The 26,041-nt window shown below is 41.4% G+C and overlaps 1 protein-coding gene across 1 annotated transcript in view; it reads left to right on the top strand.

Moving 5' to 3' along the window:
- THSD7A (thrombospondin type 1 domain containing 7A) overlaps positions 1 to 26,041 on the top strand; it is a 539,203-nt gene that overhangs the window by 142,107 nt on the left and 371,055 nt on the right. The window lies entirely within an intron of this gene.

Below are 26,041 nucleotides of genomic sequence, written 5' to 3'. Positions count from 1 at the left end.
CCATCCCACGTAGATGTTGGTAAAACGTCCCCTGTGGTCCACCAGTGCTTGCAGCACCATGGAAAAGTATCCCTTTCGGTTAATGTACTGGGTGGCCTGGTGGTCCGGTGCCAGGATAGGGATGTGAGTTCCATCTATGGCCCCACCGCAGTTTGGGAATCCCATCGCTGCGAAGCCATCTATGATCGCCTCCACGTTTCCCAGGGTCACTACCTTTGGCAGCAGTACATCAACGATTGCCTTCGCTACTTGCATCACAACAACCCCCACGGTAGATTTGCCCACCCCAAACTGGTTCGCGACTGACCGGTAGCTGTCTGGCATTGCAAGCTTCCACAGGGCTATGGCCACTCGCTTCTGTACACTCAGTGCAGCTCGCAACCGGGTGTCACTGCGCTTCAGGGCAGGGGACAGCAACTCACAAAGTTCCAGGAAAGTTCCCTTCCGCATGCGAAAGTTTCGCAGCCACTGGGATTCATCCCAGACCTGCAGCACTATGCGGTCCCACCACTCAGTGCTTGTCTCCCGTGCCCAGAATCGCCGTTCCACGGCATCAACATGACCCATTGCCACTGTGATGTCCTCGGCGCTGGGTCGCCTGCTTTCTGACAGGTCTGTGCTACTCTCAGACTTCAGGACATCACCGCGGTGCCGTAGCCTCCTTGCCTGACTTTTCTGCATCTGCCTCAGGGAAACCTTTATGATAAGCTGCGAGACGTTGAGAGCGGCCACAACTGCAGCGATGGTCGCAGCGGGCTCCATGCTCGGAGTACAGTGGCGTCCGCGCTGTCAATGACTGGAAAAGCGCGCGAACTGTTTTCCCGCCGGCGCTTTCAGGGAGGGAGGGCGGGAGTGATGGACGGATGACGACAGTTTCCCAAAAGCACCCTCGACTCATTTTGTTACCCAGAAGGCATTGCCGGCTACACCCAGAATTCCAATGGGCAGAGGGGACTGCGGGAACTGTGGGATAGCTGACCACAGTGCACCGCTTCGAATGTCGACGCTATCACCGTTAGTGTGGACGCACAAAGTCGAATTACTGTCCTTAGTGTGGACACACACGTTCGACTTTGCAATATCGATTACAAAAATTCGATGCAAGTAAAATCGAACTACTCTCGTAGTGTAGACAAGGCCTAAGGAAAAAGAGTTTGTATTGCAGTAAATAAAACAACTAACTTCAGCATAACAGGAGGATTCTAGTAAGTATCCAGATATTTTTCCATTTAAAACACTTTTTAGATTCATACTGGCTTTTTTATATATTTAAAAATTTCCCTTTTACTAAAGAGGGTATGGTGAATATAATACTGGAGAAGGTTAAAAATGCTGAGTGCCTTTGGTTCAAATATGATTTCAGTCACTCATCCACTCATTCTGTAATGCAACTTTACTGTGCCACTTGACTTCTTTAAACATAATGAATAAATTAGGCAAAAACAAGACCTATTTGTAGACTTGATTCTGCCTTTTGAATTGAGATGTCCAAAGCTATCAATATGTTAAAAATATAGAATAAAAGTAAATACCTACATTTTCTGTTCTAAGTTGAACTGTTCTGTGAAGCACCATCTTCTTATAATTTCCACTTCCAATAATAATTGTCAAGTGCATGACAGTTGCCATCTGGAATATTCAAGCTAAGTATAGCTTAGAAATTCAAAACATTTGAAGGAGAAATGCAGTGTGTGCATATTAGAAGCTGAAGATTCACTTCCTCTTCTTAGGATGGAACTGCAATAGAGGTAGCATCCTTTATTTTATTATCTGAAATTTAGAGAGAGTTAAGTGGCTGTAGAGTAGCATAGTTTTCAAGACTTTGGGACAGATTTTTAAAGGTGTTTAGGTGTCTAACTCCCATTAACATCAATGGAAAATTTACAAGTCTGAACCTTCCTGCCCTAGGCATGTATTCCTAATTTAAGAGAACGAATAGTGAAATCTCAGAACCTATTAACTTCCATGACTGTAGAAAAACAGAAGTTGGGGCAGTTGCAGGTTTACGACCATTTATGAACTTTTTTGACTGTGATTCATACAGTTAAAATGGTGCAATGTTTACTGTAAAAATAAAGTGTTTTAAAAGTTGTCATTTTAAACTTTTTGTAATGAACAGATTGTTGAAAATATCATAACATGACGTTTCCAGAGCTTTCTAGGCTTAAAAAAAAAAAAATCTTATGGGACACTGTCCATGGTGCTGATGCTGGAATCCACTTTAACATTGCAGGTATTGTATTAGAGCAGGGGTGGGCAACCTATGGCACGCGTGCCGAAGGTAGCACGCTTGCTGATTTTCAGTGGCACTCACATTGCCCAGGTCCTGGCCACCAGTCCGGGAGGGCTCTTCATTTTAATTTAATTTTAAATGAAGCTTCTTAAACATTTTAAAAACCTTATATTTAGTTATATATTATAGGCTTATAGAAAGAGACCTTCTAAAAATGTTAAAATGTATTACTGGCACGTGAAACCTTAAATTAGAGTGAATAAATGAAGACTCAGCACACCACTTCTGAAAGGTTGCCGACCCCTGTATTAGAGGATGACATTTAAGCTTGTACAAAAGGCTAGCACAAGATATGTGCACTACTTAAATCCAGTACAGTCTCTTACAGTTGTTGAGAAGATGGTAGTGAAACAACTTTTGTGTCATCTGGAGTCCTCATTTCCCTGACCATGTTTAATTTGGCCATTGGACTGGAATGGCAGATAGGCTGCACTAGGTTTGTTGGTGCCTGTTCTTATAGCAGTGGTTAGAGGTCACATTCTTTCCCAGTTGCCTTTGACACATTTGGTCACAAGATTTTGCTAACTTGCCTGAAGACCCTGACAAAGAATAATCTTTTGGTGTTTCTGGTCTTTCCTCTCAGAGATTTCAGAAAGTTGTGTTGAGAGGCCTCCAGGCAAAGTAGTATGCACAAAGATCTATTCTATCACTCCTCTGATGTGAGGATGTTAAGGGGGATAAGGAGAGAATTTGGGCTGTGATGCCCGTCAATCAGACTTGGATGGTGCTGTCTTTCTGGTGTCTCAGTAGCTAGCATAGATGAGAGCGATTGGCTGAGACTGTGCAGAAACAAGATGGAGGTGGTGCTGGAGATGAGCATTTAAAAAACGGTTAAAAAGTGCATGTGTGTCTTTCTCTGTTATGGGATTTTGTCAAGAAAGCTTGCACTTTGAGGGTGCTTCTGATAGTTGGCTGAACTTGGCGTCAGAACCATTGTTTTCCATGTGTACCAGAGTAGGTGATTGTGTTTACTTCTCTCTGATACTGCCCTTGCCAAAGTTATTTGTATCCCTTTGACCAGAAGATTGGATTACTATATGCCTTCTGAATGAGGCTACACTTGACCACAACTCAGAAATACAGAAACGTGTGCAATATCCAGATGCCTTCATACTTGGCATTGTTTGACATTAGGAGAATATTGCACCAGTTCTGTGAAGACTGTACTGACATCTTACTTGCTTTTGAATGAATCTATAAAACCCAGTGAATTAGCTGGCTGAGGGAGTTGTACTCCTATCTATTAATATAATGGGAGATCCTATGGTGCTTCTGCAAAGAGATCCTAGATGTCAATGTGTGGGGACTATGGACTGGAGAAAGGTATAGTGTGGTGGATGTCTCTTCACTCTGTAGATTGCTTCCCTTTCTGATTCAACAGAGTCAGAATGTGTTAGGGAATATGGTACGGCCCATCTCTTACACAGGCCTTTGCATGAGATGATGGTGTTTGATTATGAAGAATATACTACACTGGCATTTTGAGGAGATATTCTAGTTAAGTTGGATTTTATCAACTGGTTATTTTATTTTTATCTGTATATTATCCTAGAGATTGTGGTATGAGTACATTTTTGTAAATCTCTAAATAAAAAAAATAGCTTATTTTGTGAGGAGATCAACATAATAGTTAATCACCATTTAGCAAATAATTGTGATAAAGTAATATCTTTGTAAAATTCTGGATGACATTTTCTGCTTCGGGTAGGAAATACCATTTAACAGATCATATTTGGCAACTGCAGCTAAGAATGCATCTTTGTTTTCATCTAAATTATAATTTGAAACAAAATCCTGTTTTATTACATCACAAACTAATAAGTTGAAGGCTCTTTAAATTGGGCTTACTGTTAATAGCATTGTTGAACTGATTCAGTATAGTAGATTGCTGCACTGAAAGTATCATTTCCCCCCCCTCCTTAGATCTGTTGAAAAGCTCTTGCTATCGGATAGTACATGGGTCATTATGGTCATTAGGGAAATCAGTGTACAAAATAGTTAATTAAAAATGAAATAGCTGCTTTACTGTAAGACATGAAATACCTTGCATGTTCTATGATTATCTTTGTTAAAAAGCAGTGTGTGTTTTTTGCAAAGAAATCATTTGTTCTGCCATAGTGAAGCTAATTATTCTCAGCATGCACTATCTGTGTCAAAATGTAAAAGGCACATCCAACATTGCTGTATGTTTCAGGAATTAAAACACAATCAGCTGAGATAATGAACTGCATGCAATGAATATGATCTCATTTTTGCAGTGCAATAAACATGAAAGCCATTTAAAGAAATGTTACAAAAATAATGATTTAGTAGGGAAAAAACAAACAATAAAGCAAATGTTTACTATTTATTTTAATTACTTACTGCTTAGAGCTATACATTAGGTTTATTTATTGTTTGGTTTGAAATTCTTCTTTTTAATGACTTAAGAATACAATGGCTAATGGTCCATTCTAAAGCAATGCAATGGATGGTCTTCACTTTATGTAAAGCCAAGGAAACAACTCAAATTGTGTCAGTGACAAAGAAACACATTTGGGGATGCTTCATTGTGATATTTCTTGGGAGGTAAGGAAGCTAGGAGGAAGAGGCGGGGGATTAACCACATTATATTTAAAACAGAAGAGGATGGGGATTATGTTTCTTAATATAATAAGTATTTTAAATTAGTTATAATATGGTACAGTGCAAGGAAAATGCCATTCCTTACTCATTTTTAAATTTCTCTGCATACTCTTTCCTAGTATTCCTGGTGAATGATCTTGTTCACAGTTATTTTATTTTTATTTTATTTACTAACGCTTGAAAAAGAGTGGAAATTTTACTTTATAATATCAACTGGTATTGTATTAACTGATCTTTTCCAGGGTGGATTTGATTTAAATCAAATTGATTTTAAATCATGATTTAAATCACTAGTCAGGAAGATCTTGATTTAATCATGGATTTCTACGTAAGAGTGCATTCTTGTTGGTTGTTATAACCTTTAATACATATTCTTCACAACTCAGAGATAGATATAGGTTTCATTTTTAGAAGGTATACACTATACATTTTTAAAGTGATTTATTTTGAAAACTTTTCAGATTAGTTTTACAGCTATATCAGAAAATGAATGATTGGTTATTTCATTTACCAAGAGTAATTGAATCAGATGTTTATGAAGTCATTGGGAGGTGAACTATTTCCAATTCAACAGGTTAATCATTAATATTTGGAGGATTTTCTTGCCATTCTCTATTAGGAGAACATCACCAGACAGACATTTAAATTGTTTTATTTAACTAAAACAACAACATTATGTATTCTGGATGTTTTTCTTTAACAGCAAACATAATATTTTAACAAAACAAACATATGAATTTTTGAGTTTAGTTAAACATTCACTTTTTTTAAAATCGGGGTTGTTTTTGTTTAAATTGTTAACTAAAATAGTTAAATGAAAAAAAAATTAAATCGACTGTCAGCCAGGTCAACATGAGAAACTTAAAATATTGGCTTCTGCAGCTTACTCAGTCATCTTCACCTTCATTTTCCTGTTTGTTCATAATCTGGAAAAGAAAAACAAGCTTTCCTGCTTTTTCAGGTCCCAAAGAATTTCTCAATTTGGAATGAATTAGTCCAAAGGAAGAAAATATTCTTTCTACACCGGCAGAAAAAGCTACTGCTGTTAAAAGTGAGATTATCACTTCAACAGTCTTTGAATCCAAGTGCTTAAGTGACTTCCGCCAGTTCACCGGTGTGACTTTCTTTAAAACATCAGCTGCAAACATATTTCTTGAATGGTTCTTATTCCCAAATTGGGTCTCTCTTACGGCCTGCTGCCATTATATGTTTTCCCTTTTAGTGAGAGAATGGTATGGTAGATCTCAAATCAATGAAGGCTACACTCTGAAAGACCTAAAGACTTCTGGAATATGCTGCTCAAACAGTTTCACTTTTGTTTCTACTGCCTGTCCCTTCCTTCTCACATTTATTTCCGGATGTCTTCTCCTTGTCCAGATCTATTCCGCCCCCAACAATCTTCTATTCATTAAACTTTTTGAAAGTTTTCACTTTTAGAGAGAGATAAGGGATTTACTCTGTGTACACAAATTTGCATAGGGGCAATAGGGCTGAGGTCTGTTATTTCTCACCCCTCTCTCTATTTATTTATTTATTTATTTATTTATTAAAAAAAAAACATTTTTTCTGTTAACAGGCATGTTATCTCTGGAGACAAAAATCCACAGTTTGAGAACTGCAAAACTAAGCATCTCTGATGGTATTTTCTAGACTGAGCACTGAGTCCCATTGGGTAGATAGAAAACTTACCCTAAATAATCTATACAGAAGCCCCTGGGACCCCATAAGATTGGATCCCTAATTTATGAACTATTGGACTAACTAATTTACAAAACTTTTCTTAAACATTACCTGAATATATTGTCTCATACTATAGAATTAGAATTTATAATACCTATTCCATGATGAGATATCTTTGAGCTATAATGACAGGTTTCAGAGTAACAGCCGTGTTAGTCTGTATCCGCAAAAAGAAGAACAGGAGTACTTGTGGCACCTTAGAGACTAACAAATTTATTAGAGCATAAGCTTTCGTGGACTACAGCCCACTTCTTCGGATGCATATAGAATGTATATGCTATAATGAGCTATAATGTATCTTAATTAAAACTATCTTTAGATAAGTTTTTTTCCTCAAAGCATTTTATCAAAAAAAATCAGATTTTTTTTTATTTAAATTGGAATTTTTTTTTTTAAATCATTTGATTTGTATCCACCCTGATTCCAATAGTCATTCTCTTGTTCTGGGGATAGGATCAATTATACCCTTCTTCTGCAATGATCCAGAGTATATTCTCACCCCATCTGCCAGGTATATATGCATTCATATCAGCAACCTAGAAACAGAGGCAGCAGTTATGACTCCAGCCGTGGTAGGGATCTCCCATCATGCTTGAACTACAGACCAGTTTCCCTAATTAGTAGTGATGTGAACATACTGGCAAAAACTTGGCAACTAGGCTGGAGAAAGTTATGCCTAGTATCATACATCCAAACCAGGTGAGTTTCATTAAAGGCTGGTATGCCTTGGATAATGTAAGACAATTAATAGATATAATAGTGACGTATAATGACCCCCGCCTCCAAGTACTGGGATGCTAAAAAGGCTTTTGGTCAAGTGAACTGGGAATACAATGCTTTATACTCTCCAGAGTTTGATTTGGGCCTGTTTTTAGAGCTTTATATTTTAGAGTCCCACATCTCCTATCTTAACAAATAGCATAATTTCAGAGTTATTGAACCTCCTCAGAGGCCAGACTGGCTGTCCACTGTCCTATTTCCTGTTCACCCTGAGAACTCATGATGATTGCCATATCATCTTCTCCAAATATTTGGAGTAGCAAGATTGGCCCATTGGAGAATCGTTTGGCACTATACACCAATGATGCTCTTTTGTGTATAACAAACTCAGATATGATCCCTGCCCTTCTAGCATTAATCCAAGATTTTGGTTTACGTTTAAGGTATAGAATTAACTATCAAAATTCAAAACTACTCGAGGTCTCCTGGCTGCCTTATAGTGGGGCTTTCTCCCAATGGAACTTTTTAGACAGTGAGAGGCAATTAAATCCTGCAGATAAAATATAAAGAAATATTTAAAAAACTCATAAAAAAATAATTTAGAATCCACCCTTCCACATCAAACATGACACCAATGGTGGCAAGTATTTTCTCTAGGCCTGTGGAGGAAAATTGACACAGTTAAGATGAACGTCTTTCCTAGATTTTTGTACATTTTATGTTTGCTGCTTGTCATCTTGCCAACCTGTTCTGAAAGATTCAGTAACATTATCAGGACCTTTATGTGGGGACAGGAGCAGCACCCCAGGCTATCTGGAGGAAGCTTCAGATGCCCATTGATAGGGGTGGTTTCAAACTCCTGCATCTTCAGAATGAATAATACCTATATCATGTTGCAGGTCTCGAAGGTTCCAACACATAAATAACACTGCTCTACAGCCAAAATGCTTCTGAAATAAATGTAGTCAAACTTTACTAATTCTGGGTCACTGAGAATGAAAATGATGCTTAAAATTGTTGATTGGCTCTAGTTTTCAAGATATGCTATTGGGTCAGTATATACCACCCTTGACTTGGGAATGGCGGAGGATAAGTGAGTTATAAAGGGAAGGGATCTCAATTTAAACCAGAAATGACTAAAATACATCTTTGACTGGATCTATGAATAAATCTATGACTGGGTGTGGACAGTACTTGCTTTTTAGGCAAAACAATGAATGATGCAATCTGATGCTGGTATTGCATCATACATGATATGAATTGCATCATGTTATTCCTAGAAGTCATGGATGATGCAATCATAACGAAGCTTACATCACTCTGCTGAACAAATTGCCCTATATCAGCTCTAGAAATCATACAGTGTCGTGCTCTCTTATTTGTCAGTGTTTGATTTGGCAAAGGGACACATTTCTGTTTAGCCAAAGTGAGCAGAGATGCCTCGTACTTGTGTGAACAGTGCAGATAACTTCTGCTATGTTTGTGGTGAAGTGACTTTTGCATCACAAAAGTGCAGTATAACCACTATGGTTCAGAAAGCCTATCACCTTTATTTTGGCTGCAAAATTGGAGATCAGGACAAGAGGTGGGCCACACACATGCTGTAACACTTGTGCAACAAATCTTCGCCAGTGGTTGAACAGGAAAAGGAAATCTATGCCTTTTGCAGTGCCAATGATTTGGAGAGAGCCAACAGATCATACCAGCAATTGTTACTTCTGCATGGTGTCTCCAGTTGGGAAAAGTGTGTCAAAGAAGAAAAAGTGGACTGTGCATTATCCAAACATTCCATCAGCTATACGCCCGATACCCCACGGAGAAGGACTGCCGGTTCCTGATGCACCAGAATCATTCTCACTTGAGTCAGACGAGGAAGAGGAAAAGGATGAAACTTCCGGTTCTGAACCATCAATGTCACAGGACCCACATTTTCTCCCATCCTCCTCCTCTGAACCACACCTCATAACACAAGGTGAACTGAATGACCTTGTCAGGGATTTGGAACTACCCAAGAGTAAGGCAGAGCTGTGGGCTCCTGACTACAGCAGTGGCAAGTGATATTAGGGTTTCCATGTTCCGTGACCGTCAAAAGGATCTTGTCCCATTCTTCTTCATGAAAGGTGATCTTGTAGCCTGCAACAACATCGATGGTGTGATGGCAGCCCTCAACATCGTTCACGATCCAGATGAGTGGAGACTGTTCATTGATTCATCGAAGACGAGTCTTAAAGCTGTTTTACTGCATAATGGCAATGTTTTGCCATCAATTCCAGTTGGTCATGCAGTCCAGATGAAGGAAACCTATGACAACATGAAACAACTTTTGAGGTGCATAAACTATGACCAACATCAGTGGCAGCTTTGTGGCGATTTGAAGGTTGTTGCTCTCTTGCTTGATCTGCAGACTGGATACACAAAGTACTGCTGTTTTCTCTGCGAATGGGATAGTCGTGCAAGAGATTCCCACTACAGCAAGAAAGATTGGCCACTCCGACAGTCATTGGAGCCTGGGAGGAAAAGTGTTCAGCATCCACCACTTGTTGAATCAAGGAAGATTTTGTTACCGACCTTACACATCAAGCTGGGTCTGATGAAGAACTTTGTCAAGGCCATTGACAAAACACAAGCAGCTTTCAAGTACCTCCGTGGAAAATTTCCAAGGTTAAGTGAAGCTAAGATAAAGGAAGGTGTCTTTGTTGGTCCTCAGATTCGTGAACTTCTTCGAGATGATGCATTTAACCATGCACTGCGTGGCAAGGAAAAGACGGCATGGAAAGCCTTCCAGTTAGTGGCAATACATTTTCTCGGAAACAACAAGGCAGACAACTACAGGTTGTTGGTGGAAAACCTCCTCAAGGCATACAAAAGCCTTGGTTGCAACATGTCACTAAAGATACATTTTTTTGTACTTTCATCTAGGTTTTTTTCCACCGAACTGCGGAGCAGTGAGTGACGAGCATGGTGAGTGATTTCACCAGGACATTACAACAATGGAGAAACACTATCAGGGCAAATGGAGTGACAAGAGATGCTCCATTTAATGAATACAAGAGACAAGCCAAGAAGCACCAAGTAGACACTGAATAGGACTAAACTATGTACAGAATAGTTTTTTGCCTTTTGTTTCATAATACATTTTATTTATATAACCCTTTTGCTGATTTTTAAAGTGTTACATAAACAGGACAGGTGAAATATTATCATGTAAAGCAACCATAAACACATGAAAAGACCTAGGTTTACAATTTATGATTACAACTCTACTATCTACACAATATACATAGACATAAAATGTAAAAACTTAAATGTCTTAGAAACAGTAGCCAATCAGTTGTTTTAATTGTCATATTTGAATTCAGCATATCAAAATACATAATAAATAGCACATTTTATCTCTGAAGCAGATGACTTCTCAAAAATTGTAAACCAGTGTAATCAATGCGACACGGTAATACCAGGGTACAAAATATATCAGAAGGACAGAACAAGTTGTAATGGGAGGTGGGGGGGGAGTTGGCACTCTGTGAAAGAAAGTGTAGAATCATATGAAGTAAAAAACTTAAATGAACCAAAGTGTACCTTAGAATCTCTATGGATAGTAATTCCCATGCTTGAATAATAAGAATATAGAAGTAGGGCTCTCCTGCCGACCACCTGACCAGGATGGTGATCGTCACTGAGAAATGCTCAGGGAGATTAAAGAGGCTGTAAAAATAAAAATAACCTCAGTGATAATGGGAGATTTTAGCTATCCCCATATTGACTGGGTACATGTCACCTCAGGATGGGATGCCTTAAAAGACTGCTGCTTGGAGCAGCTAGTTCTAGAGCTCACAAGATGAGAGGCAATTCTTGATTAAGTCCTAAGTGGAGCACAGGATCTGGTCCAAGAGGCACCTGACCAGACGGCTTGGTAATAGTGACCCTAATATAATTAAATTTAACATCCCTGTGGTGGGAAAAACACCACAGCAGCTCAATATGATAGCATTTAATTTCAGAAAGGGGAACTACACAAAAATGAGGAAGTTTGTTAAACAGAAATTAAAAGGTACAGTGGCAAAAGTGAAATCCCTGCAAACTGCTTTGGAAGCTTTTAAAGACACCATAATAGATGTTTAACTGAAATATATACCCCGAATTAAAAAACATAGAGAACCAAAAAAGTACAAAAGAACAAAGTAAAAGAAGCAGTGAGAGCTAAAAAGTGGAAGTTAAATCCTAGTGAGGAAAATAGAAAGGAACATAAACTCTGGCAAGTGAAGTGTAAATATATAATTAGGAAGGCCAAAAAAGAATTTGAAGAACAGCTAGCCAAAGACTCAAGAAGTAATAGCAAATTTTTTTAAAGTACATCAGAAGCAGGAAGCCTGCTAAACAACTAATGGGGCCACTGAATGACTGAGATGCTAAAGGCGCACTCAAGGAAGATATGCCTTTGCAGAGAAACTAAATGAATTATTTGCATCGGTGTTCATGTTATGTGACAAATCTGAGGAACTATCCCAGATTGAGGTGTCATTAGAGGAGGTTTTGGAACAAATGAATAAACTAAACAGTAATAAGTCACCAGGACCAGATGGTATTCACCCAAGAGTTCTGAAGGAACTCAAATGTGAAATTGTGACTACTAACTGTGGTTTGTAACCTATCATTTAAATCAGGTTCTGTACCAAATGACATTAGGATAGCTAATGTAATGCTAACTTTTAAAAAGGATCCGGAGGCGAACCTGGCAATTACAGGCTGGTAGCCTGATTTCAGAACCGGGCAAATTGGTTGAAACTATAGTAAAGAACAGAATTGTCAGATAGATAAATGAACATAATTTGTTGAGGAAGAGTCAACATGGTTTTTGTAAAGGGAAATCATGCCTCACCAATCTACTACAATTCTTTAAGGTGGTCAACAAGCATGTAGACAAGGGGGATCCAGTGGATATAGTGTAGTTAGGTTTTCAGAAAGCCTTTGACAAGGTCCCTCACCAAAGGCTCTTAAGCAAAGTAAGCTGTCATGGGCTAAGAGGGAAGGTCCTCTCATGGATTGGTAACTGGTTAAAAGATAGGAAACAAAGGGTAGGAATAAATGGTCAATTTTCAGAATGGAGAGAGGGAAATAGTGATATCCTCCAGAGGTCTGTACTGGGCCCAGTCCTATTCAACATATTCATAAATGATCTGGAAAAAGGGGTTAACAGTGAGGTGGCAAAATTTGCAAATGATACAAAACTACTCCAGATAGTTAAGTCCAAAGCAGACTGTGAAGAGCTACAAAAGAGATCTCACAAACCTGGGTGTCTGGGCAACAAAATGGCAGATGAAATTCAATGTTGATAAATGCAAAGTAATGCACATTGGAAACCATAATCCCCTCTATACATATAAATTGATGGGGTCTAAATTAGCTGTTACCACTCAAGAAAGATATCTTGGAGTCATTGTGGATAGTTCTCTGAAAACATCCACTCAATTTTGCAGCAGCAGTCAAAAAAGCTAACAATGTTGCGTATCATTAAGAAAGGGATAGATAATAAGATAGACAATATCATATTGCCTCTATATAAATCCATGGTACACCCACATCTTGAATACTGCATCCAGACGTGGTCATCCCATCTCAAAAAGATATTGGAACTGGAAAAGGTTCAGAAAAGGGCAACAAGAATGATTGGGGTATGGAACAGGTTCCATATGAGAAGAGATTAATAAGACTGGGATTTTTCAGCTTGGAAAAGAGACGCCTAAGGGGAGATATGATTGAGGTCTATAAAGTCATGACTAGTTTAGAGAAAGTAGATAAAGAATTATTGTTTACTACTTCTCATAACACAAGAACTAGGGGTCACCAAATGAAATTAATAGGCAGCAGGTTTAAAACAAATAAAAGGAAGTATTTCTTCACACAACGCACAGTCAACTTCTGAACCTCCTTGCCAGAGGATGTTGTGAAGGCCAAGACACTAACAGGGTTAAAAAAAACCTAGATAAATTAATGGAGGATGGGTCCATCAATGGCTATTAGCCAGGGTGGGCAGGGATGTGTCCCTAGCCTCTGTTTGCCAGAAGCTGGGAATGGGCAACAGTGGATGGATCACTTGATTACCTGTTCTGTTCATTCCCTCTGGGGCACCTGGCAGTGGCCACTGTTGGAAGATGGACCTTTGGTCTGAACCAGTATGGTTGTTCTTCAGTTTATGTACAAACTGATATCCTTTTCCTAACACTTCTTGGATGTGGTCATTCTTCCTTACCCCCTGCTGCGCTCACCTACTTACCATATACCACTTAAGTTTCCTCAGATATTCACCAAGTTTAAGGAAGAAAAAAGCAGGATCATGTAATTTAAACAAACATTGTGCTGCCTTTGTTTTTAACAACAAACACATGCCTTTGTTATACAGGGCAAAATAAAAACTGGATGATAACAGTGTGAGAGAGGCAGCAGCTTGCCTTCTTTTTTAGCTGACGAAATGAATAACAAGTTAGGGGAAAAGAAAAGGCTAAATGCTACACTTTCAAAGGCAAAAATGACACAGGCATCCCCCTTACCTGTCCTGAAATAATGGGAAAACGCATGAACAATTTATTCTGATCTAAACATGGTCAAGTGTGACACCTAGAGGCCACGTATACTGTATCCCTCAAATAATACTTTTTGTCCATTTGGGTAACTATTTTTCTTTCTTTGGCTACGAGATTTGGACAGCATGACTAGATTATGTTTTAGACCTCAAAAATGGACCCTGACAGATTTTAAAAGATAACTGTTGCATAGTTTTGTTAATATGTTTGTCCACCCATTCCACTTTCTCTATTGTTTCACTCACTGGGCTAAATAACACTGACACAAAAAACACATCATGCATATATTCCCACTGAGCAATGAATAGTGCTTAAAAGCCTGGAGCAACCACTAAGAGAGCACTGTGTACTGCATTCTAGGATGAAGATATCAAAACCAAGCAATGTTTTTTTTTTTTATAGATCCTACTCTAGCAGATTCCTTTCTACCCTAAAATATGTGCAACAGAGACTGACCTTCACCAAATACAGGAATAGAATGGGACTTGGACTATGCAACCACACAAGTAAAGAAGGGAAAGCAAAAACTCTTATTTAAACCATTGTGTGGGCTACCTGGACTTTGGGTCTGGGCACATAAAATAAGCAAATGTTGCATACCTACTAACTTCTCTTCTCATCCCAAAAGCAGGTGGGCCATAAACTGGAAAAGGAACCTTGATTCCACACCCTTACTTGCTGACCAACATGGAGGGGTGGCATGTGGGGGGCATCATCATTTGCTATTGATATAGGTCATCAGGAAATTACTACTGTCTTCTAGCCACTCAGGACAAGAGAGAAGCAGGGAAGCAGTTGCGTCGTGGGGGGAGCGGGAAGGGTCTGAGGCAAAATGCCTCTCTGGGGTTGTGCAATTTATGTACAACATTTTGCTCAGGGTTGTGCCTAAAATTAAAAAAAAGTATCTAGCACACTGAATCAGTCGGAGTGGGATATACAGAAGAATGGTTACGTAATCAGTGTGATGTGGAGAGACTAAAATTGTAAGTAGTTTTCTACTCCATTGTTCAGAATATTATGAATACAGGAAAGACGCAGTACTTCCCTTAATTGTGTGGCAAAATAAATAATTGCATGTTGAAAACTGAAGAAAAAAATAATTATTTTGGGAGATGCAAAAGAAATGAAAGACTAGCCTCCTCAGTAAGTGGCAACATGCTGCCTGTTTAGAAATTAACATTATAACCAGATGGACATATGATGTACAAACACACTGCTTCTGTGAAGCTTTTTTTGGACAAATATTTGGTTGTACTTTTATTATTGGCAGCACTTGTCCCTTTTATGCCATTCATGCCACTACGGTTTGTTTATTTAAAATGAAAATTGCTGCTTTTGGAAATAAATTAAACTGAAGCAAATGTGATTCGCAAAGGCAAGTCTAATGCTCTAGATGCTATTTCCCATATGATTCAAGAAGGAAAGCAATTTTTATCCAAATGAGTTTCAATCATATTCTGGTCTTCCTCTATTTGTTGGTTCTGTCATAGTGTGTGTGTGTGTGTGTGTGTGTGTGTTTAATGTAAAGTGTGAGTGTGTATACATGCATGTATATAAATAATATTGCCAGGGGAGAAGAAGACTCTGAAGCTTTCACAAGCACATGCAGGAAAATTCTTTGTAAGCCAGCTTTTCTTACCTGCTGGCTAAGAAATGTGTGTCTTGTGCTTACTTTCTAGGTTTGGCTCTCTGCATAATTGCCACACAATGTGTGTTATAGTCTCCTATCTGGAGAGCAGCAGGGAGTAGGTAGGCTTCTGTAAGTAACCCTAGGTCCGGGGAAAGAACCTAGTTCAGGCAAATGCAACTCCCAGGCAGATGGCCTGTGGAATATAATCCTGCAGGGAGCAAGATAAGGAGCAGAGAGACTCGCTTTGACTCCCCGGGAGATCATCTGTGGAATGTAAGAACTGCATGGAGTAACTAAGGGTATGCCTGGTTTCAGAGTAGCAGCCGTGTTAGTCTGTATCCGCAAAAAGAAGAACAGGAGGACTTGTGGCACCTTAGAGACTAACAAATTTATTAGAGCATAAGCTTTCGTGGACTATAGCCCACTTCTTCGGATGCATATAGAATGGAACATATATTGAGGAGATATATATACACACATACAGAGAGCATAAACAGGTGGGAGTTGTCTTACCACCTCTGAGAGGCCAATTAATTAAGAGAAAAAAACTTTTGAAGTGATAATCAAGCTAGCCCAGCACAGACAGACAGTTAGATAACAAGTGTGAGAATACTTACAAGGGGAGATAGATTTCAATGTTTGTAATGGCCCAACCATTCCCAGTCCTTATTCAAACCGGAGTTGATTGTGTCTAGTTTGCATATCAATTGTTATCTAACTGTCTGTCTGTGCTGGGCTAGCTTGATTATCACTTCAAAAGTTTTTTTCTCTTAATTAATTGGCCTCTCAGAGGTGGTAAGACAACTCCCACCTGTTTATGCTCTCTGTATGTGTGTATATATATCTCCTCAATATATGTTCCATTCTATATGCATCCGAAGAAGTGGGCTATAGTCCACGAAAGCTTATGCTCTAATAAATTTGTTAGTCTCTAAGGTGCCACAAGTCCTCCTGTTCTTCTTTTTTTTAAGGGTATGCCTGCATTTGGAGCTAGGGGTGTGATTGCCAACTAATGTAGATGTATTCAGGGCTGGCTCCAGGCACCAGCGGAGGAAGCACGTGCCTGGGGCGGCACATGCTAAGGGGCAGCATTCCATCCATTCTTGGGGCGGCACAATGGTGGTGTGTTTTTTTTTTTGTTGTTGTTGTTTTTTTTTTTGCTTGGGGTGGCAAAAATGGTAGAGCCAGCCCTGGGTGTACTCGTGCTAGTTCTCATGGAGCTAACACACTAAAAACAGTAGTGTAGCCACAGTAGTACAGGCAGTGGCGAATGGCAGGACCGGCTAGCTGTTCTGAGTACAAACCCACCTGAACCCCGTGGGTACATACACAGTTACAGCTAGCCTGTGCTTCTATTCACTGCTGCCCATGCCACCGTGGTTACTCTACTATTTTTAGTGTGGTGGCTCAATGAGAGCTAGCATGAGTATGTCTATGCAATCTGGGAATCACAGCCCTAGCTTCATGTGTAGACATAGCTACATAGACAACAGCGAACATTAGAATAGCAAATAGGGAGCAGGTAAAGGTGGAATTTCCATGGGAGTTTGTAGGAGGAAGTTTGGGGGCTTTGCTTTATAGGTACAGCTTCACCCCAGCAACAAAGATGGAGAATTTGTGACTTGTATTAGATGTGTCATGTTCTGCTTTCTGCCTGAAGGCAGAGGAGACTTTGTCTGCATGAAGTACAAGCTGGAGGTCCTGATGGAGAAGGTTTGTGGTTGTTAAAAACAGCTGACCACTTTGTGAGATATAAGGAATTGTAGTGAGTTGGTTACCCCGCTCCAGTCCAGGGGGGTTAAAAACAGCCCTGGGAAGGGGCTGTGGCTGGAGAAAGCAGCTTTTAGGCTGAGCTGATTGGGGGAAGTGGCTGCAGCTGGGGCCACGCCCCAAACAAACTTAGCTGGCCCTATAAAGGCAGGGAAGCCAGGGGCAGACAAAAAGACTCTCTCTAGCTGTAGATGGAGATGGGCCTGGCTGCAGGGAGCTAGAGACTGGGTACCTGAGTGGAGCAGGGCTGGGGAAAGGCAGAGGAGCTGGGGAGCTCCAGTGTGGGAAAACCCCAGGCTGCGGCCTAGCAGAAGGCCAAAGGATACTGGGGGTTGCAGAGGGCAGCCCAGGGGTAGGCCAAGGCAGCAGGTTCAAACCCAACCTTGCCAGTGATGAGTAGGCTGATACTGAAGTCTGCCCCAGGGCGTGGGGCAAGAGGATGACTGGCAGTAGCCTTATACTGCGGCGAGGTGGGACTGGTGGGTGGGGGCTCCCTGGGGAGGGGAGACCCTAAGACTGAGGAGTTACTGCTAGGGGGCAGCACCCCAGGTACAAGGGCACCGGGTCTGGGAGGGACACGAGGGCCAGAGGCAAGGCGGATCACCGGCCTGCAGAGGGCGCTCCAATGCTGGCAGAGCTAATTCCAGGAGACAATCATCAGAAGGCGCCGCAGGGGTGAGTCCCACACTGCTACAGGAATGTAAAGGATTTCCTGGATACACAGATCCAGTTAGTAACATAGTAGACCCCAGAGCAGTGGAGAAGACTGGAAATTTGTCACCATCAAAAATAGGAGAAGATGGAGGCTATGTTCAGAGCTGGAAGCACTGAATCACTTCCAGGCACTGAGTAACATAGAGAACAACCTGCAAGAACCAATCAGAGGAAAGGACCAGATAGTGGAAGAAAGAACTGAGAACTGCTGTGCAGCTCATACAAGATGGACAAGCCCAAGAAAACATTCACAACTGGTCGGTCCTGATTAGGGACTCCATGCTAAGAAGAAGGAACAGAACATTCTGCAAGGGATGGAAGGACAGTGTTCTGCCTTCCACAATGAAGACGAAGGACAGCGCTGCAACACTAAATAGGATTGTGAGATCAGCAGGAGAGATTCCTTTGGCAGCAATGACACCACATCAGGCACCACTCCACAGATCCTGGAAGACCTCAAGGATCTGAGAAGGGAGCTGAAGGAGAAGAATATGATTTCAGAAATCCTTCCTGTCCTTTGAGAGAAAAGAAGGTGAAGATACTGGAGGTGAACAGTTAGTTAAGTGGTGTAGGGGGAAGCACTGGGGACCTACTATGGAGAGAGGGGATTATATGGTTTTGAGGACCTCCATCTAACTAATAGGGTACCAATCTCCTGGACGATACACTAGGTAGGGTAGTTGTGAGGGCTTTAAACTGACCATACAGGAGGAGAGTTATAGATGGGCAATCAAGGTACAAACATCCAAATATGCAAGCTGGCCTCCAGGCATCATGTATATGACAAATCCAAGCACTTAGGGGCATGGACTATTTTGAAAAGCAGGATGAGCACAAGTCCATCGGGCCGGATGCGCTGCATCCGAGGGTGCTAAAGGAGTTAGTAGATGTGATTGCAGAGCCATTGGCTATTATCTTTGAAAACTCATGGCAATTGGGGGAGGTTCCAGATGACTGGAAAAAGGCTAATGTAGTGCCCATCTTTAAAAAAGGGAAGGAGGAGAATCCGGGGAACTACAGGCCAGTCAGCCTCACCTCAGGCCCTGGAAAAATCATGGAGCAGGTCCTCAAGGAATCAATTCTGAAGCACTTAGAGGAGAGGAAAGTGATCAGGAACAGTCAGCATGGATTCACCAAGGGCAAGTCATGCCTGACTAACCTAATTGCCTTCTATGACGAGATAACTGGCTCTGTGGATGAGGGGAAAGCAGTGGATGTGTTATTCCTTGACTTTAGCAAAGTTTTTGATACGGTCTCCCACAGTATTCTTGCCGGCAAGTTAAAGAAGTATGGGCCGGATAAATGGACTATAAGGTGGATAGAAAGCTGGCTGGATCGTCGGGCTCAACGGGTAGTGATCAATGGCTCCATGTCTGGTTGGCAGCCAGTATCAAGCGGAGTGCCCCAAGGGTCGGTCCTGGGGCCGGTTTTGTTCAATAGCTTTATTAATGATCTGGAGGATGGCGTGGACTGCACCCTAAGCAAGTTTGCAAATGACACTAAACTGGGAGGAGTGGTAGATACACTGGAGGGTAGGGATAGGATACAGAGGGACCTAGACAAATTAGAGGATTGGGCAAAAAGAAATCTGGTGAGGTTCAACAACGACAAGTGCAGAGTCCTGCACTTAGGATGGAAGAATCCCATCCCCTGCTACAGACTAGGGACCGAATAGCTAGGCAGCAGTTCTGCAGAAAAGGACCTAGGGGTTAAGTGGACGAGAAGCTGGATATGAGTCAACAGTGTGCCCTTGTTGCCAAGAAGGCTAATGGCATTTTGGGCTGTATAAGTAAGGGCATTGCCAGCAGATCGAGGGATGTGATCATTCCCCTCTATTTGACATTGGTGAGGCCTCATGTGGAGTACTGAGTCTAGTTTTGGGCCCCACACTACAAGAAGGATGTGGAAAAATTGGAAAGTGTCCAGCGGAGGGCAACAAAAATGATTCAGGGGCTAGAGCACATGACTTATGAGGAGAGGCGGAGGGAACTGGGATTGTTCAGTCTGCAGAAGAGAAGAATGGGGGGGGGGGGATTTGATAGCTGCTTTCAACTACCTGAAAGGGTGTTCCAAAGAGAATGAATCTAGACTGTTTTAAGTGGTACCAGATGACAGAAGGAGTAACAGTCTCCAGTTGCAGTGGGGGAGGTTTAGGTTGGATATTAGGAAAAACTTTTTCACTAGGAGGGTGGTGAAGTACTGGAATGGGTTACTTAAGTAGGTGGTGGAATCTCCTTCCTTAGAGGTTTTTATGGTCAGGCTTGACAAAGCCCTGGCTGGGATGATTTAGTTGAGGATTGGTCCTGCTTTGAGCAGGGGGTTGGACTAGATGACCTCTTGAGGTCCCTTCCAACCCTGATATTCTATGTAAGGAACACAGTTTTAATGGTCTATATACTAATGCTAATTAATCTTTAATTCCTGGAGATGTGGAAACCCTAGTCTTAAGTGAACTAGCTGAGGAACTCTCTGAACCACTGATGTTTATTTTTATCACATCTTGGAAAATTGGGGATATTTGGAAGAATTGGAAGACTACTAATATAGTTTCAGTATTTAAAAAGGGTGAAAGGGATCAGACAGGGTATTATTATAGTTTGGATATCTATCCCAGGGAAAATCCTGGAATGATTAATTTGGGACCCTATCAACAAAGAATTTGAGGCTAAAAATATAATTAATGCCAGTCAGCATAGTTTCATGGAAGGTAGGGCCTTGTTAAACATACCTGTTATCTATTTTTGACAAGATTACAGGTTTGTTTGATGTATGCAGCTGTATTATATTATACTTTGATTTCTCCAAGGCATCTGACTTAGTACCAGATGATACTTTGATTTTAAAAATTGTGTTATTTGGAATAAACAGGGTCCAGATTAGATTAATTAAAAACTGGCTAGATGACAAATCTCAAAATCACTTGTTAATGGGGAGATATCAATGACCGGGCACAGTACTAATGGGGTTCCCCACTGATAAGTTCTTGGTTCTTGGCTATTTTAATATTTTTATCAACAATCTAGGCAATGATGTAAAATCTTTGCTGGTAAAGTTTGCAGGCGACATAAAGATTAGTGGGGTAATAGATAATGAGGAAAACAGGTTATTGTTAGTGATCTGAATCATCTGGTTAAATGGCCACTATCCAACAAAATGCATTTTTAATACAGCCCTGTGCAAAGTAATACCTCTGGGAACCAATAACCCAGGTTATATTTGTAGGATGGGAGACTGTCTTGGAAAGCAGTGACCCAGAAAAGGACTTAGGGGTTATCATAGGTCAGTGGTTCTCAACCAGGTGTACGTGTACCCCGGGTGGTATGCAGAGGCCTTCCAGGGGGTGCATTGACTCATCTAGATATTTGCCTAGTTTTATAACAGGCAGCAAGCACTAGCAAGGTCAGTACAAACCAAATTTCATACAGACAGTGACATGATTCTATTGCTCTGTATATTATACACTGAAATGTAAGCATAATATTTATATTCCAATTGATTTATTTTATAGTTATATGGTAAAAATTAGAAAGTAAGCAATTTTTCAGTAATAGTGTAGCTGTGATACTTTTGTATTTTTATGTCTGATTTTGTAAGAAAGTAGTTTTTAAGTGAGGTGAAACTTGGGGGTATACAAGACAAATCAGACTCCTGAAAGAGGTACAGTAGTCTGAAGAGGGTAAGAGCCACTGTCGTAGATAACCGCCTGAATGTGAAGTCTCAGTTCAATGCTGTGGCAAAAGGGCTAGTGCGATATTTGGATGTATGCAAAGGAGAATATCAAGTAGAGGTAGCAAAGTGATTTTGCCTTTGTATATAACATTGGTAAGACTGGTTTCAGAGTAGCAGCCGTGTTAGTCTGTATCCGCAAAAAGAACAGGCACCTTAGAGACTAACCAATTTATTTGAGCATAAGCTTTCGTGGGCTACAGCCCACTTCTTCGGATGCATCCTGTTTATTGGTAAGACTGCTACTAGAATACTGTGTTCAGTGCTGGTGTCCACACTTCACAAAGGATGTGGAAATACTGGAGCAAGTTCAAAGAAGACACAAAAATGATCCAGGGTCTAGAAAACAAGCCTTACAATTTGAGGCCTAACGAGCTCAATGTAGCTTATCAAAGAGAACACTGAGGGTATGTCTATGCTGCAATTAAACAGCACCAGCTGGCCCATGTCAGCTGATTCAAGCTCAGAGGGACTCTCCCTCCTAGCTGGAGCCCAAATGTCTACACTTCATTTTGACAGCCCTGCCGCCTAAGCCCGAGTCAGCTGACATGCAGTGGCAGATTAACGCATGGGTCCATTGGGCCCTGTTAATCAGGTTTTTGCTGAGCCGAAAGCTCTTGATAACTTTACTCTTTGCAAGGCGGTGGCAGGAGATCAGTCAATGGGAACACGGCCGTCCAGCTGATAGTTGATGCAAACAGGCAAACAAAAGGGCTTTCACTCAAAGCTTCTACTTTATTTAGTCTCCGGCACTTACACACGTCCGCAACAGGTTAGTAGAGCACCTCCAATTACCCCAGAATCAGATTTACCCAGGGTCTTGAGGAGGTCTCGAGTGGATAACTGTAGACGTCCAGTGGCCAGCCTTCTGTATGCAGGGGCACTTCACAGGTGTCCAAGTGTCCATCGAGCTCAGGTTTCTTCCTCTTTTTATATGCAGTTTGTTAGTATAACATAGCTTGTTCATCCAAATAAATAAAAAATAAAACCCTAAAAAACCTTAGCTTCTGCTCAGCAAGTTTTTTTTTTTTTGCAAGTGTGGAGTTTTCTACCCTGTCGTTTTCCATCAGTTAACCAGCTATATTTCACATAGCAATAGTTAACCATTGCCAGAATTTCCATCTTGCAAAACCACATGCTTTGGAAAAAACTCAAGTCAGGAGGGCACAAGGTCATGGTTACTCTGTGTGGTCACTCACGTCTCCCTCTCCTCCTGATCTGTTAGTTGTGTTAAGGCTGCTACAAAGGCCTTACAGTTGATTTCAGCAATAAGCATAAAAATTGGTATTTCAGTTGCTGGGCAGTGGTTTAGGCATGTTACTGGTTTAACAAAATTTCCTCCTTATAGCCCATGCCCAGGGTCCCCAGCCAATTTGGGGGGCCCCGCAGGAGCCCCGGAACCTGTGTAGAAGTGGGGAAGCCACTGCTGCAGGAACTGTGGCCCTGCTCCTCCTCTACTGCCTGGGACTCCGCTCTCTACTTCCCACTGAGGCCCCGCCCCTTGGTCAGGCTGGAAGCCAGAGCCAGGCCATGGTAAGAGCCACCCAGGGCAGGTGGAGGGACCGGGGCTCCCCACAGTGGCCTGGGATCCCTGAGTGGCTCTTACCACTGCCTGGCTCTGGCTTCTAGCCTGGCAATGGGGTGGGGCCTTGGGGGGGGGGGGGAAGAAGAGGAGCAGGGGGTGGAGCACCATGGTGGGAGGGTGCTAAGGCCCACCTTGGTCCTTTCCCTTTCCCCCCTGCACTGGGAAGAAGCTGGTGCTACTAGCAGGGGCTGCACTTCGTGACAGGGAAGCTGATCACCTTATCATGTACCCTGCCGCAAAGTGCAGCCCCAGCTGCTGCCACTCCGCACCTACCCGAGGCTACTTTGCCCAAGTTAAAAAGTGGGCAGGCATAGGCCTTCTACTTTTAAAGGGGGGGCATGGCCCCCAGGACTCCAGCCTTAGTTCCGGCACCCCTGGAATGTAGGAGGCCCAAATGCTCTTTGTGTTCTTAATCCGCTTCTGCTGACACGGGCCAGCCAGCAGCGTTTAATTGCTGTGTAGACATGCCCGGAGAGATGCTTTGATCACTGTGAATAGGCACTTACACTTGGAAAAGATATCTGATAGTGGAGTTTTCTAATCCTGCCAGAAAATGCATAAGAGCCAATGACTGGAAGATGAAGTTAGACAATTTCCACCTTGAAATAAGATATGATTTCCTAGCAGTAAAGCTAGTTTAAACACTGGAATAATTCACCAGCATCTTTAAGGTGAGATTAAATATCTTTGTAAAAGATATGGTTTAATCCATCTTCTGGGAGAAATTCTACAGCCTGTGGGACAGGCTAGATGATGATAGTGGACGCTTTTGGTCTTGGAATCTATTATTAACCTGTGAGTGTGTCCCCCTGTTCATTCCCATCGTTCATGAGCCATGGGGAGAACAGGATTGTTTGCATTTCCTTGTACATGCTCTTAACGCTTGCAGCTCTGCATTTAGAACAGTGACCACAATCAAATCCCCTACTACAGTCAGTTGCAGAGGTCAGGAAGGAATTCCTCTCTCCCTCCCCCACTGCTCATATTAAGGCTGATTCCCCACTCTGGCACTTCGAGTGCAGAAGGTGGGGGCCTGCAAGGACCCTAAAAATTTATACTTGCCACTTCAGGCCTGTATTAAACTCCCAAGGTTACAGCTTTCCTCTGACCTTGGATTGGTAGATGCTGCCACCACCCAAGTGCCAAACCCTTTTGACAACCCAGGAAGGCGCACTTGGGAATTCCTTCCTGTAGGGTATCTTCAAGCCCTTTCACCCCACCCCACTCCGTGGAAGAGCTGAGAAACAAAACAAGAAATCAGCTGTTGCCACCAGCTAATTGAACAACATGTGCACAAACCTCTTAAAACACAAAAATTCAATTCTGTTCTTTAATAAGGTAAATGTTATTAATAAAAAAAAGAAAATATATCTAGAAATTTAGGCTTTTGCTAGATTTAAAAAAAACTACAAGGATTAAGCATCAAGAATAGCTCTCTTGAGGTCCAGTTTAAAGGTTACAAGCAAAACAAAAGCATCTGGGGTTAGCACAAAGGAGTCCACAAGCCATTAAGAAATAAAAGGAAATAAACCTAATTCTGTCTTTCTAGACATTTCCTTCGTAAATTAAGTTGTCATGGGGTAAGAGGGAAGATCCTTTCATGGATTGAGGACTGGTTAAAAGGCAGGGAAAAAAGGGTAGGAATAAATGGTAAATTTTCAGAATGGAGAGGCGTAACTAGTGGTGTTCCCGAAGGGTCAGTCCTAAGACCAATCCTATTCAACTTATTCATAAATGATCTGGAGAAAGGGGTAAACAGTGAGGTGGCAAAGTTTGCAGATGATACTAAACTGCTCAAGATAGTTAAGACCAATGCAAACTTCGAAAAGATCTCACATAATTAAGTGATGGGGCAACAAAATGACAAATGAAATTTAATGCAGTGCACATTGGAAAAAATAACCCCAACTATACATACAATGTGATGGGGGCTAATTTAGCTACAACTAATCAGGAAAGAGATCTTGGAGTCATCGTGGATAGTTCTCTGAAGATGTCCACGCAGTGTGTAGTGGTAGTCAAAAAGTGGTGTGGAGAAAGTGAATAAGGAAAAGTTATTTACTTGTTCCCATAATATAAGAACTAGGGGCCACCAAATGAAATTAATGGGTAGCAGGTTTAAAAAAAAAAAAAAAAAAAGGAAGTTCTTCACACAGCGCACAATCAACCTGTGGAACTCCTTGCCTGAGGAGGTTGTGAAGGCTAGGACTATAACAGGGTTTAAAAGAGAACTAGATAAATTAATGGAGGTTATGTCCATTAATGGCTATTAGCCAGGATGGGTAAGGAAAGGTGTCTCTAGCCTCTGTTTGTCAGAGGGTGGAGATGGATGGCAGGAGAGAAATCACTTGATCATTACCTGTTAGGTTCACTCCCTCTGGGACACCTGGCATTGGCCACTGTCGGTAGACAGGATACTGGGCTGGATGGACCTTTGGTCTGACCCAGTATGGCCATTCTTATGTTCTGATCTACTTACATATCTTGGGTTGCAAATAAGTAGTTTCTAAGTATAATACCGATGATTTTTCATACCTGGCCCAAGCTTCTCACAGCATAACTGCTCCCTGTCTGCCTCTCCCCGAGAACAACAACCAACAGACAAAAGGGGAGTCTTGTTTCAATTTTAAAAAGTTCTAGCCTTCCTATTGGCTCTT

This window comes from Chrysemys picta, chromosome 2 (genome assembly GCF_011386835.1).
Source record: "Chrysemys picta bellii isolate R12L10 chromosome 2, ASM1138683v2, whole genome shotgun sequence".
In the NCBI taxonomy this organism is placed as follows: Eukaryota; Metazoa; Chordata; order Testudines; family Emydidae; genus Chrysemys; species Chrysemys picta.
Note: the sequence above shows the minus strand (reverse complement) of the source record. Positions and strands in the feature narration are given on the sequence as shown.